Source organism: Vipera ursinii (assembly GCF_947247035.1).
Source record: "Vipera ursinii genome assembly, chromosome: 5".
Taxonomy (NCBI): Eukaryota; Metazoa; Chordata; class Lepidosauria; order Squamata; family Viperidae; genus Vipera; species Vipera ursinii.
This window is the reverse complement of record NC_139518.1, coordinates 1,428,340-1,442,510: the sequence shown is the minus strand read 5'-3', so window position 1 is coordinate 1,442,510 and position 14,171 is coordinate 1,428,340.

Genomic DNA, 14,171 nt, shown 5'->3' with positions numbered 1-14,171 from the left:
GAAGAGGAGACGCGCTGGTGAGGGTGGTAGAGAAACAGAGGAGGAGGAGAAACGCTGGTCATGTGGTAGTGGAGGAGGAGGAGAGGAAGGGTGAAGGAAGCTATAGTGGGGAAGGAGGAGGAAGAGAAGAAGTAGTAGTGGTGGTGGTGGAGGAGGAGGATAAGAAGAGTAAGGAGAAATGATGGTGGTGGTGGAAGAGGAGAAGTAGGGATGGTGGGGCTGAAGAAAGAGGAGAGGGAGAACGAGGAGGCGGAGGTAGCAATGTTAGTGAAGAAGGAAGAGAAGACGCGCTGGTGAGGGTGGTAGAGAAACAGAGGAGGAGGAGAAGGAGAAACGCTGGTTGTGTGGTGGTGGAGGAGGAGGAGGAGGAGAGGGAGGAGAGGGAGGAGGAGGAGGGGAAGGAAGAAAGAGGAGAAGGAGAAGGAAGAAGGAGGAGGAGAAGAACACGGCCTCCTGCGTGTCCTGGAATGCACAAGGTGGGGCACGGCTTGGCATGGGGCAGGGCTTCCTCCCCTGGCAGTCCTTGCCGGGACCTGCCTCCTTGGCACAACTTGGGGGAAGGAGGCCGTGCCCGTGAAGGGGACAAGTCTGCAGCTGGAAGCCTCCAGGCCATCTTCACGGTTGCCCTGCCAAGCCTCGGCAGCAAAGATGGATGCTGCTGAAGGAAAGGAGATATCTATTCTGGCCCATCCCCCTCCTCCTCCTCCTCCTCCTCCTCCTCCTCCTCCTCCCCCCTCCTTCTGGGTAAAGGGAATCAGACTGGCAACCCCGGTGAAGGAGCCCAGAGGAATTGGGGAGCTAATTTCGGGGAGACGCTTGGTTGACCCTACAAGGAAGCGGAGAAGAGGGGGGACCAAACCCATTCACAACACATTGCAAGAGGCAAGACCCGTTCGGGGTGCTTCCCCCAATCTCTCACCCCACCCACCCCTGTTGATCCTGCGGCCTAGGGGTGAAGCCTCAGCACCCCAGATAATGGTGCTGAGGAGGTGAGGGGCCAAATTGTGCCAGGTTCGGGGTGAAGCAGCCTTTGAAACTCAGAATTTGCGGGTAGGGTTAGGGTGCTCCTCTGGGACATAGGGGAACACTGTTGTAAATCAGAGGTTTTTCAATCTCAGTCACTTTAAGACGGATGGACTTCAACAGAGGACCCAGATTGTTGGGGTAATAAGCTGACTTTGTAATAATGCCGCTTGGGGTGTGTGTGCGTGAAAGCCCTAATAAGCAGGCATATATATAGAATGAAGGCTATTGCTAAGCACATTGATTTGTGCTTCTTAGATTGTAAGCCGCCCTGAGTCTTCGGAGAAGGGCAGGATATAAATGGGATTAAAATAAAATAAAAAATAAATTAAAAAACTTTCAGAATGCCCCAGCCAACAGCATGGGAGGAACTGAATTCTGGGAATTGAAGTCCAGGTTTCTTAAAGCAGGCTGGCTGGGGAATCCTGGGAGTGGAAGTCCATGTGTCTTAAAGCAGGCTGGCTGGGGAATTCTGGGAATCAAAATCCACCCATCTTAAAGCAGGCTGGCTGAGGAATTCTGGGCGTGGAAGTCCATCCTTGAAGACAAGGAGGAGTCTGCATATCTTGAGTTCTCATCCTGACCCAGCGCAACCTACGTGTCCTCTTATGCCATTGCACCACCTCGTTGGTTTTTCTTTCAGAGGAAACAGATCTGAAATGTTAAACCCACACTGAGGAAGGAAATATAGAAATGAAAACTTTCGGGGATCTGGTTAATCCATCAGGTCTTAGCCCGTCCTTGGACCTTCTCCCTGGCCCCAAGTCTGAAGGACAGGAAGAGTTCCTGCTTCCAAAGTGGTCTGACTCATCCCATTCCCTGCTCATCCCAAGTTTTGGTTTAGCTACCACAGATGGTCCTGTGCCAGCAGGAGACGGTGACATTAGGACAATTCTCAAACCCTCCATTATTCATCGCTCCATGTGTTTAGGGACACGGAGAGGAGAAAGGCTTGGAGTGTAAAAAAAATAAAATCAATGTTTGCTGAGAAGGTTCGACTCAACATCTGGGGAGATTAGAGATCCTTTGGTGGCCTTTTCAGTTCTGCTGCCAAGGTGAAGACACAAACTCATCCATTCTTTCTCCTCCCCGTTCAATCAACACCACCCTCCCCCCACCCCCCAGCGTGGTATTAAATGCAAGACTCCAAAACCTATAATCAGGGCTCTCTGCTGTAAACAGTCACTGTAGCCCAGGGTTGAATGTTGGGGAACTGGGTACCCTCTGAGCTGGGTGGTTTTCTTGCAGACGTTTCATGACCAAACTAGATAACATCATCAGTGCTAGAAAGGAGGAGGAGGAGGAGGAGGAGGAGGAGGAAGAGGACTGTGGGGTCCTTGGTGCTCTCTGAGCTTGGTGGTTTTCTTGCAGATGTTTCATGATCCTACGAGGTAACATCATCAGTGCTAGAAAGGGCTGGGTGTGGGAGGAGGAGGAGGAGGAGGAGGAGGAGGAGGAGGAGGAGGAGGACTGGGGGGGCGGTCCTTGGTGCTCTCTGAGCTTGGTGGTTTTCTTGCAGACGGTTCATGACCAAACTAGGTAACATCATCAGTGCTAGAAGGGAGAGGAGGAGGAGGAGGAGGAGGAGGAGGAAGGGGAGGAGGAAGGGGAGGGGACGAAGTGATGCACTCATATTGATACATTTCAGGAAAGGAGGAGTCACACTTATGCATACATAATAGATGACGCAAATATGAAGTTAAGCTCAAGTTATTTCCCCACAGTTCCACTGTTGCTCTCTTGAAAGAAGAGTGGTGGCTTAATGTAAAGGGAACGTGTCCACCCACGTCCCCATAGCAGATTTGACGAAGCCCCTGAGAACGGAGACTTGAAGGTTGCCCCATTCAAGCACACATTCCTTCTACGCTTCTGTCTTGCTACATGATCACACTCAACCCAAACATTGTGCTCCTCACACTGGTCATAACAATGTCCGTCATTACATCAGAATTCTCCAGCAAGCATTAGTTTAGTCTCTTGTAATCCCTTCCTCTGCAATCTCTCTGCTTTAGTAGGAGGAAAAACAACAACAACCCAGGCATGGCTGGCTGAGGAATTCTGGGAGTTGAAGTCCACAAGTCATCAAAGGGCCAAGTTTGAAGACCCCTGCTTGTTGTGATTCAGGGTCAGCCTGTTGGGTCGGACGACTCAGAGGAGGAGGGGCGTGTTGAAGACCTTGCTGAGGGGGTTGAAGATCTTGCTGATGAGAGCCCTCAGCCAGGCCCCTCCCACTTGGTCACCATGGAGACCCAGCTTTGTGAGCCTGACAGTGTGGATGAAGATGACCCACAGCTGGCCCTGTTCAAGGACGCCCGACGCAGGAGGCAGTCAAGTAGGAGTAAACAGAGGAAGGCTGTGGGGCTTCTCGGAAGGAGGCAGAGAGAAGCCACGCCCTGAACTCTATATAAGGGGAATGTGTGGGGAGGGCTGGTTTGCTGAAAGCAACCGCTCAGATAGTGTTTCAAAGCTCCTGTATCTTGGTTCGTGCCTTGTTTGTTTTTGTAGTAATAAATTTGGCAGACGTAATTCCAGCCTATTGCCGTTTGTAAAGGGGTTGCCTTTTCTGCAGGGCCGGTAGCAGGCTGGTACAGAACACTGCTTTACGGCTTAGGCCCCCTCTAAAGCTGTGTGTGTTACAAGCCTAGACTCAAGCAAAATGCAAAAAAACATGTGTAGCTGTGCTGTGGGGTGTACGTACAGCAAGTCCTCAACGTACGACTGCAAGTGAGATCCAACTTTCCGTGGCTAAGCAAGTCAGTTGTTCAATGGCTTTTGCCCCATTTGAGAACCGCTGTTAAGCGAATCACTGCAGTTGTTCAGATAGCTACATGGTTGTTGAGTGGACATGGCTTCCCCCATTGAGTCTGCTTATCAGAAGGTCACAAAAGGGGATCACGGGACACTGCGGCCGTCATAAATGTGAGACAGTTACCAAACCTCTGAATTTTGATCCCATGACCCTGAGGAATGCTGCAACGGCCGTAAGTGTGAAAAACGGCCGTAAGTCACTTTTTTCAATGCCGCTGTAACTTGGAACGATCATTGAACCGTTGTAAGTTGAGGACCAGTTGTATATAGAACGTAGGTCTGGTGTTATATTTTGGAAAGCTTTTCTAGCCTGAGGGATTGTTTGGATGTTTGGACTGCAAAGATTATTTTGTATACTTCCTTTCCTTCCCCACTCTACTGGAGAGCAAAATGACAAAGGTTAATTTACTTTCGTAACACGAGATGCATAGATATGAAATATTAGTTTCAACGGGCGCATAAGGTATGCATGCTTTTGTAAGGTGGGGTGGCTGCATAGAATATAAAAAATGTGCAAATACTACACAGCGTTATGGGTAACGTTTAGAACTACACATCAACCTAGAATTAAGGAGAAACGTCCTGGCAGTGAGGATAATTAACCAGTGGAACAGCTTGCCACCAGAAATTGTGGGTGCTGCATCCCTGGAGGTTTTTAAGAAGAGGCTGGACAGTCGCTTGTCTGAGATGGTGTAGGTCCTCCTGCTTGAGCGGGGGGCTGGGCTAGAAGACCCTCAAGGTCCCTTCCAGCTCTATTCTATTCTATCTCCAATAAAAGCAACAAAGATGATCAGGGGACTGGAGGCTAAAACATATTGGGAACGGTTGCTGGAATTGGGGATGTCCAGTTTAACGAAGAGAAGGACGAGGGGGGACATGATAGCAGCCTTCCAGTATCTCAGGGGCTGCCCCAAAGAAGAGGCAGTCAAGCTATTCTCCAAAGCGCCCGAAGGCAGGAGAAGAAGCAATGGATGGAAACTGATCGAGGAGAGAAGCAACCTGGAACTAAGGAGAAACTTCCTGGCAGTTAGAACAATTAACCAGTGGAACCACCTGCCTCCAGAAGCGGTGAATGCTCCAACACTGGAAGTTTTTAAGAAGAGGCTGGACAGCCATTTGCCTGAAATGGTATAGGGTTCTGCCTGAGCAGGGGGTTGGATTAGATGACCTCCAAGGTCCCTTCCAACTTTATTGTTGTTGTTGTTGTTATTTTCTCACTGTTGTTATTATTATTATTATTATTATTATTATTATTATTATTATTATTATTATTATTTTGTGATGATGATGATGTCCTCACCTGTATGTTCTGGGATGTAAGAGAGATGCCAAATACAGTCAATCCTCATTTTCCCATCCATCCACTTAGTGACCATTCAAAGTTACAATGGCACCGGAAAAGTGATTTATAACCTGTTTTCACACTTACAACCGTTGCAGCATCCCCATGGTCACGTGATCAAAGTCCAGACACTTGGCAACTGGCATGTACTTATGTCAGTTGCAATGTCTCAGGGTCACGTGATCCCCTTTTGCAACCTTCGGATGAGTAAAGCCAAAGAGGGAAAGCTTAACAACTGGATTACTAACTTATCCAAACTGCAGTGATTCACTTCACACAGGGGTCTTCAAACTTGGCCCTATTATGACTTGCGGACTTCAACTCCCAGAATTCCTCAGCCAGCGCGGGGGAACTATGGCCCCTTCATGACTTGCGGACCTCAACTCCCAGAAGTCCTCAGCCAGCATGGGGGAACTATGCCCCCCTCATGACTCACAGACTTCAACTCCCAGAATTCCTGAGCCAGCGTGGGAGAAGTATGGCCCCTTCATGACTTGCGGACTTCAACTCCCAGAATTCCTCAGCCAGCGTGGGGGAACTACGGCCCCTTCATGACTTGCGGACTTCAACTCCCAGAATTCCTCAGCCAGCGTGCCTGGCAGAGGAATTCTGGGAGTTGAAGTCAAGTGATAAAAGGGCCAAGTTTGAAGACCCCCCCCCCGACTTAACAGCTGTGGCAAGACAGGTGGTAAAATGGGACAAAACTTAACAAATGTCTTGATCAGCAACGGTTGTGGTGATGAGGAAGAATAAAATGCCCGTGATGCGGGGACCGTATCTCTAGGCCAAGCCAGACCCAGCTTTCTTTCATTAGCCAGGCAGCCATGGGGAAACAATTACACAAAACAACTTTTGTTTCCTGTTTTCTGCCGACGACTTGGGTCCACGGCACAGGGCTCCCTTGTTTCATGTTGCTGATTAAAACGCTGCAGAATCTCCAGACTTTTCCTCATGTTATAGAGGGGAATAATAAGCTGCAGTAATTTCTGGGCTTCCGGATCAGGGGAAAAAGAAAATTAGAAACAGTCTAGGAAAAAAAGCTATTTTCAGAAAAGATTTTTTTTTAAAAAAAATAATTTCCCCAAGGAGAATGCTACCGTTTAATTGGTCCTGGTGAACCAGTCCAGATTCTGAAGGATGCCCTGGATAACCTACATTTCCCTGTAGTCTTTTTTTCCCCTTCTTTAGGAAAAGAACTAGAGGGTGACACGATAGCGGTCTTCCAATATTTGAGGGGCTGCCCCCAAAGAAGAGGCAGTCAAGCTATTCTCCAAAGCACCAGAGGGCAGGACGAGAAGCCACGGATGGAAGCTAATCCAGGAGAGAAGCAGTCTGGAATTAAGGAGGAATTTCCTAAGGGTGAGGACAATTAATCAGTGAAGCCTCCAAAAGTTGTGAATGCTCCGACACTGGAGGTTTTTAAGAGGAGATTGGATAACCTTTGGTCCAGAATGGTCTAGGTGGGTTTGTTGCTTGAGCAGGGGGTTGGACTAGAAGACCTCTTAGGTCACTTCCAACTCTGTTATTCTGTTCTGCAGACCTGGCCTGCAAATCCCCAGACATTCCCAGGCAAAGAGGTAGAGCTGCATTCTAGGAAAGTCCCTGCAAAACGCCAACCGAATGCCAGGAACGAGACTTGAGATAGACTTGTTTTTCTCAATATGTCGAGAGGCTTTTCATGTGCCAGACAAGGACGGGCTCCAACTTCAAGAAATGCTGGTTTCTTTTGCAAAATTTGGATCCTCCATAAAATCCTCATTTTTCAGGGTCTCCCTTTAGGATACTAGCCTCACCAACCCTCTTGAGATCAAACCTAAGGGGCTTTATTCCCACGTTTGCGTGGTTATTTAATAATAAGAATAAGAATAATAACAGTAATAATAATAATAATAATAATAATAATAATAATAATAATAATAATAATAATTAATAAATAATAATAATAATAATAATAATAATAATAATAATAATAATAATAATAATAATAATAAATAATAATAATAATAATAATAATAATAATAATAATAAATAATAATAATAATAATAATAATAATAATAATAATAATAATAATAATAAGGAGGAGGAGAAGAAGAAGGAGGAGGAGAAGAAGAAGTAGTAGTAGTAGGAGTAGTTGTTGGAAGGGACCTTGGAGATCATCTAGTCCAACCCCCTGCTCAGGCAGGAAACCCTATACCATTTCAGACAAATCGCTGGCCAGTCTCTTCTTAAAAATTTCCAGTGTTGGAGCATTCACAGCTTCTGGAGGCAGGTTGTTCCACTGGTTAATTGTTCTAACTGTCAGGAAGTTTCTCCTTAGTTCCAGGTTGCTTCTCTCCTTGATTAGTTTCCATCCATTGCTTCTTGTCCTGCCTTCAGGCGCTTTGGAAAATAGCTTGACTGCCTCTTCTTTGGGGCAGCCCCTGAGATACTGGAAGGCTGCTATCCTGTCCCCCCCTGGTCCTTCTCTTCATTAAACTAGACATACCCAATTCCAGCAACCGTTCCCTATATGTTTCAACCTCCAGTCCCCCAATCATCTTTGTTGCGCTTCTCTGGACTCTTTCTAGAGTATCAACATCTTTTTTACACCGTGGTGACGAAAACTGGATGCAGTATTCCAGGTGTGGCCTTACCAAGGCCTTGTAAAGTGGTATTAGTGCTTCACTTGATCTTGATTCTCTCCCTCTGTTAATGCAGCCTAGGATTGTGTTGGCTTTTTTGGCAGCTGCAGCACACGGCTGGCTCCTATTTAAGGGATCGTCCACTAGGACTCCGAGATCCCTCTCACAGTTGCTACTATTACTCAATTTGGTTTTAGTGTGCAAACCAGGCCTTTATTTTTTTTTTTGAGGGGGGGAGGTGTTAGTTTATGTTTTCAGGTATTGTTGCAAGCTAGAAAATGGGTTAATTCGGTACCCAGGTTAATCATGTCGTGTGAATGCAGCCAACCTTTCAGATTGGCTTCTGAGATTTGATTTTCTGCACATTTATTCTGTACCACAATCACCATACAGTTAATCCTCGACCAGAATTTTCATTGCTAAGCAAGACACCAAGTTTTACCTTTTTTGCATTGGTTAAGGGAATCACTGCAGTTGTTAAATGAATCAGGCCGTCATTAAGTAAATCTGGCTTTGCTTTTGGGAGTAAGCTGGGAAGATCGCAAATGGCAGTCATGTGACCCCAGCCAATCTTACCGACTACAAGATGGTTGACTTCGACTCCCAGAATTCCTCAGCCAGCCAATCTTACCGACTACAAGATGGTTGACTTCGACTCCCAGAATTCCTCAGCCAGCCAATCTTACCGACTACAAGATGGTGGACCTCCAGTCCCAGAAGTCCCCAGCCAGCCAATCTTACCAACTACAAGACAGTGGACTTCCACTCCCAGACATCCTCAGCCAGCCAACCTTACCGATTACAAGATGGTGGACTTCCAGAAGTCCCCAACCAGCACGGGGAATTCTGGGAGCTGAACTCCATCCATCTTCAAGTTGCCAAGATTGAGGAACACTAGCCTAATTTGAATTCTAATTTCAGAAACTTTGCAAAGGCTGGCTGGAGAACATTTGCCAGAGGATCTTCATGCCCTCGTGCTTGACTGCTACCTTGGCTATCCCTGGAGGTGCCCTTGAATGCGGTGCAGAAATTCCATTATTGCAGAATTCAGTTCCTGGATGGTGAACAAGGAATACCGATAGTCCTTGATTTACAACCACGATCGAGCCCCAAATTTCTGTTGCTAAGCAGAGACAGTTAGTAAGTGAGTTTTGTCGCGTTTTATGACCTTCCATGTCACCGCTGTTAAGCAAATCACTACGTTTGATAAGTTAGGAACATGCTCCTTCAGCGAATCCGGCTTCCCTGTTGACTTTGCTTGTCAGGAGGTCGCAAAAGGGGATCACGTGAGCCCCCTGGGGGACGCTGCAACCGTCATAAGTACGAGTCAGCTGCCAAGCATCCGAATTTTAATCATGTGGCCACAGAGGTGCTGCAACGGCCGTTAACTGTGAAAAACGGTCATAAATCACTTTTTTTCACTGCTGTTGTAATTCTGAACTGTCACTGGTGGTAAGTCGACTTGCAAATAATAACAACTACAACAACAATAATAATAAAAGTTGGAAGGGATCTTGGAGGTCATCTAGTCCAACCCCTTGCTCAGGCAGGAAACCCTAGACCATTTCAGACAAACGGCTGCCCAGTCTCTTCTTAAAAGCCTCCGGTGTTGGAGCATTCACCCCTTCTGGAGGCAAGGAGTTCCACTGGTTCCACTTGGCTTTTACTGTTATTAACTGAACTTAAAATCTGCAAGGTCCCCGTTTCCCACGCTTATGGTGCAGGAATGGCTGCCTCCTGAGTCCTCCCGTGACCCCAGGCGAAGGACGAGTCGCTGACCAAGCCTTTTGCGGTCACTTTAATTAATCCGTGACTTAATTCTGCAGCCGCTGCTGAGCATTTGAACAACATGTTGTGCTCTTTGCAGAGATTAATACGAACCATGCCCCACTCTGGTTTCTGAGAACAAAAAGCCATTAATCCTTTCCCAGGGAAATAAAGAAGTTTGTGTGTGTGTGTGTATCTGTCTGTCTGTCTGTCTCTCTCTCTCTCTCTCTCTGCTTGTGTGTGTGTGTGTGTGTGTGTGTGTGTGTGTGAGAGAGAGAGAGAGAGAGAGAGAGAGAGAGAGAGAGAGAGAGAGAATTGAGCCAGTAATTGAACACATACACACACCAATCCTAAAGGTATAGTGTCATGCTGTTCTTTTGGGGATCAGGAGAAGAAAAAAAAGACATTAATTATATAACTGGACTGAGAGTATTAATTGGGGTTTTAATTGGATTTTAATTGGGGTTTTATATTTATTCAAGGTCTAAATGTAATCATATTAACTGTTCTTAATTTTTGTAATTGTTGTATTGTTATTTTAACAACCTTGTGAACCGCCCTGAGTCCTACGGGAGAAGGGCGGTATATAAGTCTAATAAAGATAAAGATAAAGAAAGATAACAACAACAACAGCACTAATATTAAATAATTTGGAAGGGACCTTGGAGGTCATCTAGTCCAACCCCCTGCTCAGGCAGGAAACCCTATTCCGTTAATCACCGTGTTCTCAATAATGCCTGGCAGGCTCAAGAAGGGGAACAAAGAAGCTTGTCGGTCGCCTGGATGGAACATCTGAGGCTCTACCCGGAGTTTTAATCCCCAAATTATCTTTAACAGCCACTCACCTAGGATCTTAACACGGGGTGCACCTTGTGGTCATCCAGTCCAACCCCTTACTCAGGGCGTGAATCTGAATTCAAGCCCCTGAGGCTTGAACCTGGGGCTTGCGTGGTTGTTGGCCTTCTTTTAGAGGGTCCTTGAGGCCACCTGGAGGTTTTACCTGTGTTCTCTGGGGTCACCTGAGCGGGGCAAATGGGTGTGGGTGCCGAATGTTTTTCTGCCCTGGGTCCCTTCACGGTTGGAGACGGCCTCGCAGGCCGTGGGGGCTGAGAAAATGTCCTGCAGCCAGTAAGGCTCCCATCTGAGGACACAGGTCAACCTCCAAGCGGCCTCAACGACTCTCTACAAGGAGGCCAATGACCAGCCTTCTGCAAAGAGTATAAATCCTCCCATTCCCCACCTTCCAGTCAGAGCTGAAGAAGCTTCTTAGAGGAGAAGCGAAACGTCTTCAAAGGAAAAACAAAGGGAAGTCCAATTGCCTCCTGAAATAAAGCACCTTTGGGACAACCCTGACCAGGATGACGGAGAACCTCCATAGACATCCTGGAGCTGGTCAGCTCACGGCTGTAAATCCACGGCCTTTGGAGACCCTCCTGGCTCAGCCAGAGGGTACAATGGCTCAAGAGGTTGGAATAGACTGCACCACAATGCCCAGTGTCCCACTGAGTTGATGGATACATGTCCCAAGCAGGACTAAGCTTTTTGATTCTCTCCAGCCCTCCTCTCCACACGCTGGACGCCCAAATGCCCCACGCCAGCTTTGGAATAGAATAGAATAGAATAGAATAGAATAGAATAGAATAGAATAGAATAGAATAGAATAGAATAGAATAGAATAGAACAGAACAACAGAAATATAGAATAGGATAGGATAGGATAGAAAAATAATAGAATTACAAAGAATAGAATAGAATAGAATAGAATAGAATAGAATAGAATAGAATAGAATAGAATAGAATAGAATAGAATAGAACAGAACAACAGAAATATAGAATAGGATAGGATAGGATAGAAAAATAATAGAATTACAAAGAATAGAATAGAATAGAATAGAATAGAATAGAATAGAATAGAATAGAATAGAATAGAATAGAATAGAATAGAATAGAATAGAATAGAACAGAACAACAGAAATATAGAATAGGATAGGATAGGATAGAAAAATAATAGAATTACAAAGAATAGAATAGAATAGAATAGAATAGAATAGAATAGAATAGAATAGAATAGAATAGAATAGAATAGAACAGAACAACAGAAATATAGAATAGGATAGGATAGGATAGAAAAATAATAGAATTACAAAGAATAGAATAGAATAGAATAGAATAGAATAGAATAGAATAGAATAGAATAGAATAGAATAGAATAGAATAGAATAGAATAGAATAGAATAGAATAGAATAGAACAGAACAACAGAAATATAGAATAGGATAGGATAGGATAGAATAGAATAGAATGGAATGGAATGGAATGGAATGGAATGGAGTGGAGTGGAGTGGAGTAGAACAGAACAGAACAACAGAAATATAGAATAGGATAGGATAGGATAGGATAGAAAAATAATAGAATTACAAAGAATAGAACAGAACAGAATAGAATAGAATAGAATAGAATAGAATAGAATAGAATAGAATAGAATAGAATAGAATAGAATAGAATGGAATGGAATGGAATGGAATGGAATGGAATGGAATGGAATGGAATGGAATGGAATGGATTGGATTGGAGTGGAGTGGAGTGGAGTGGAGTGGAGTGGAGTAGAACAGAACAGAACAGAACAACAAAAATATAGAAAAGGAGAGGAGAGGATAGAAAAATAACAGAATTACAAAGAATAGAATAGAATAGTATAGAATAGAATAGAATAAAGTTGGAAGGGACCCTGGAGGTCATCTAGTCCAGCCCCCTGCTCAGGCAGGAAACCCTATCCCATTTTAGACAAGTGGTTGTCCAATCTCTTCTTAAAAAACTTCCAGTTTTGGAGCCTACACAATTTCTGGAGGCAGGTTGTTCCGCTGGTTAATTGTTCTAACCTCAGTCGCCTTGAGGGGTTGGACTAGAAGACCTCCAAGGTCCCTTCCACCCCCTGCGCTTCTACGTAATGCACCACAATGCCCACTGCTTCACTGAGTGCCTGGATACGCTGAGCGGGCTTTTGCCTCTCTCCACACTCTGGACCCCCCCACCCCCCGCAATGCCCCGTGCCAGTTTTGGGAGACTTCCAGTTCCTCCTCTTTGCCCAGGGCGGAGGGAGCCCTCGGCCTACACGGCCCCCGTGCCCGGTCTGTGTCGGAGCATTGTGCATCCTTGAAAGGCTCCCCTGTTCCGCCCCCTCTAGGGAGCCGCAATGGGTGGGCGGCAAGGGAGCCAGCCGTGACTCATGTCCCCAGCTGCCCAAGTGGTAATGCTGGATCTGGGAAGAAGGAAGGCTTCCATTAGGGAAAAACTGGGGGGAGGGAGAGAGGGAGGGGTCCTCCTGTCCTCTTGGCCTCCCCTCCACGGGGAGAGGGAAATCTCAGGGCCTGGGGGGAAGCCCCAACGCTGCTCCCGGCCCCACACCTGGAGGTGGAAATTCCCACGTTGGATCCGCAGGGAGTTTCTCCAACTTTTTGGACCCCTGGTTGCGTGGCCAGCGGGTCTGTCTCTGAAAGCCCACAGCTTTAGTCTCAGGGGTCCCCAGGTGGAAAGGATCTTACAGTCCGCGCTTCCGTCAGGCTGCCACGGTTATGAAATGATGAGCTAAAGGAAGAAGAAAGAAAAGAGAGAGAGAGAGAGAGAGAGAGAGAAAGAAAGAAAGAAAGAAAGAAAGAAAGAAAGAAAGAAAGAAAGAAAGAAAGAAAGAAAGAAAGGAAGGAAGGAAGGAAGGAAGGAAGGAAGGAACAAGAAGAGAGAAGGAAGGAAGGAAAAAGAGGAGAGAAGAAAAGAGAAGGGAAGGAAGGAAGGAAAAAGATGAGAGAAGAAAAGAGAAGGGAAAAAAGGAAAAAGAGAAGAGAAAAGAAGAGAGAGAAGGAAGGGAGGAAGGAAGGAAAAAAACAAGAGAAAAGAGAGAAGGAAGGAAGGAAAAAGAGAAGAGAAGAGACAAGAAGAGAGAAAGAAGGGAGGAAGGAAAAAAAGGAAAAGAGGAGAGAGAAGAAGATACAAAAGGAAGGAAGGAAAAACAAGAGAAGGAAGGAAGGAAAGAGAGAAGAAAAAAGAGAGAAGAAGAGGGAAGGAAGGAAGGAAAAAGAGAAGAGAGAAGAAGAGAGAAGAAGAGGAAAGGAAGGAAGGAAGGAAGGAAGGAAGGAAGGAAGGAAGGAAGGAAGGAAGGAAGGAAGGAAAAAGAGAAGAGAGAGGAGAGGGTCTACCCTTCCCCCTTCCCTCTTCCCCCTCCCCTGGGTTCGAGTTTCCATTCTGCAAAGAGGTCAAAGGGGAATTTCAAATCACATCATCCCTAAATCTTGCCAGCTGGCAAGAGGCAGAGGCAGAGGAGGAGGAGGAGGAGACTTGGGGTCCTGAATGAGCTGATGCTTCCAAAAATAGCCACAGTCCTCCTACACACACACACACACACACACACACACACACACACACAGCCCCCCCCCCCCGCCCCCCCTGCGGTCCAGCCTGGCTTCCGTCGGTCCCTCCAAGGAAGAGGCATTTTCTGCCTGGGCTCCACACTCCGTCTCCGGGATCTGCTCCTGCCCGGAGCCTTCTTGCCTTGCCTTCCTCCGATCGGTTGGACCGGTTTGGGCCAGTCCAGCTCTTTCTCCAGGCTGGACTGGCAAG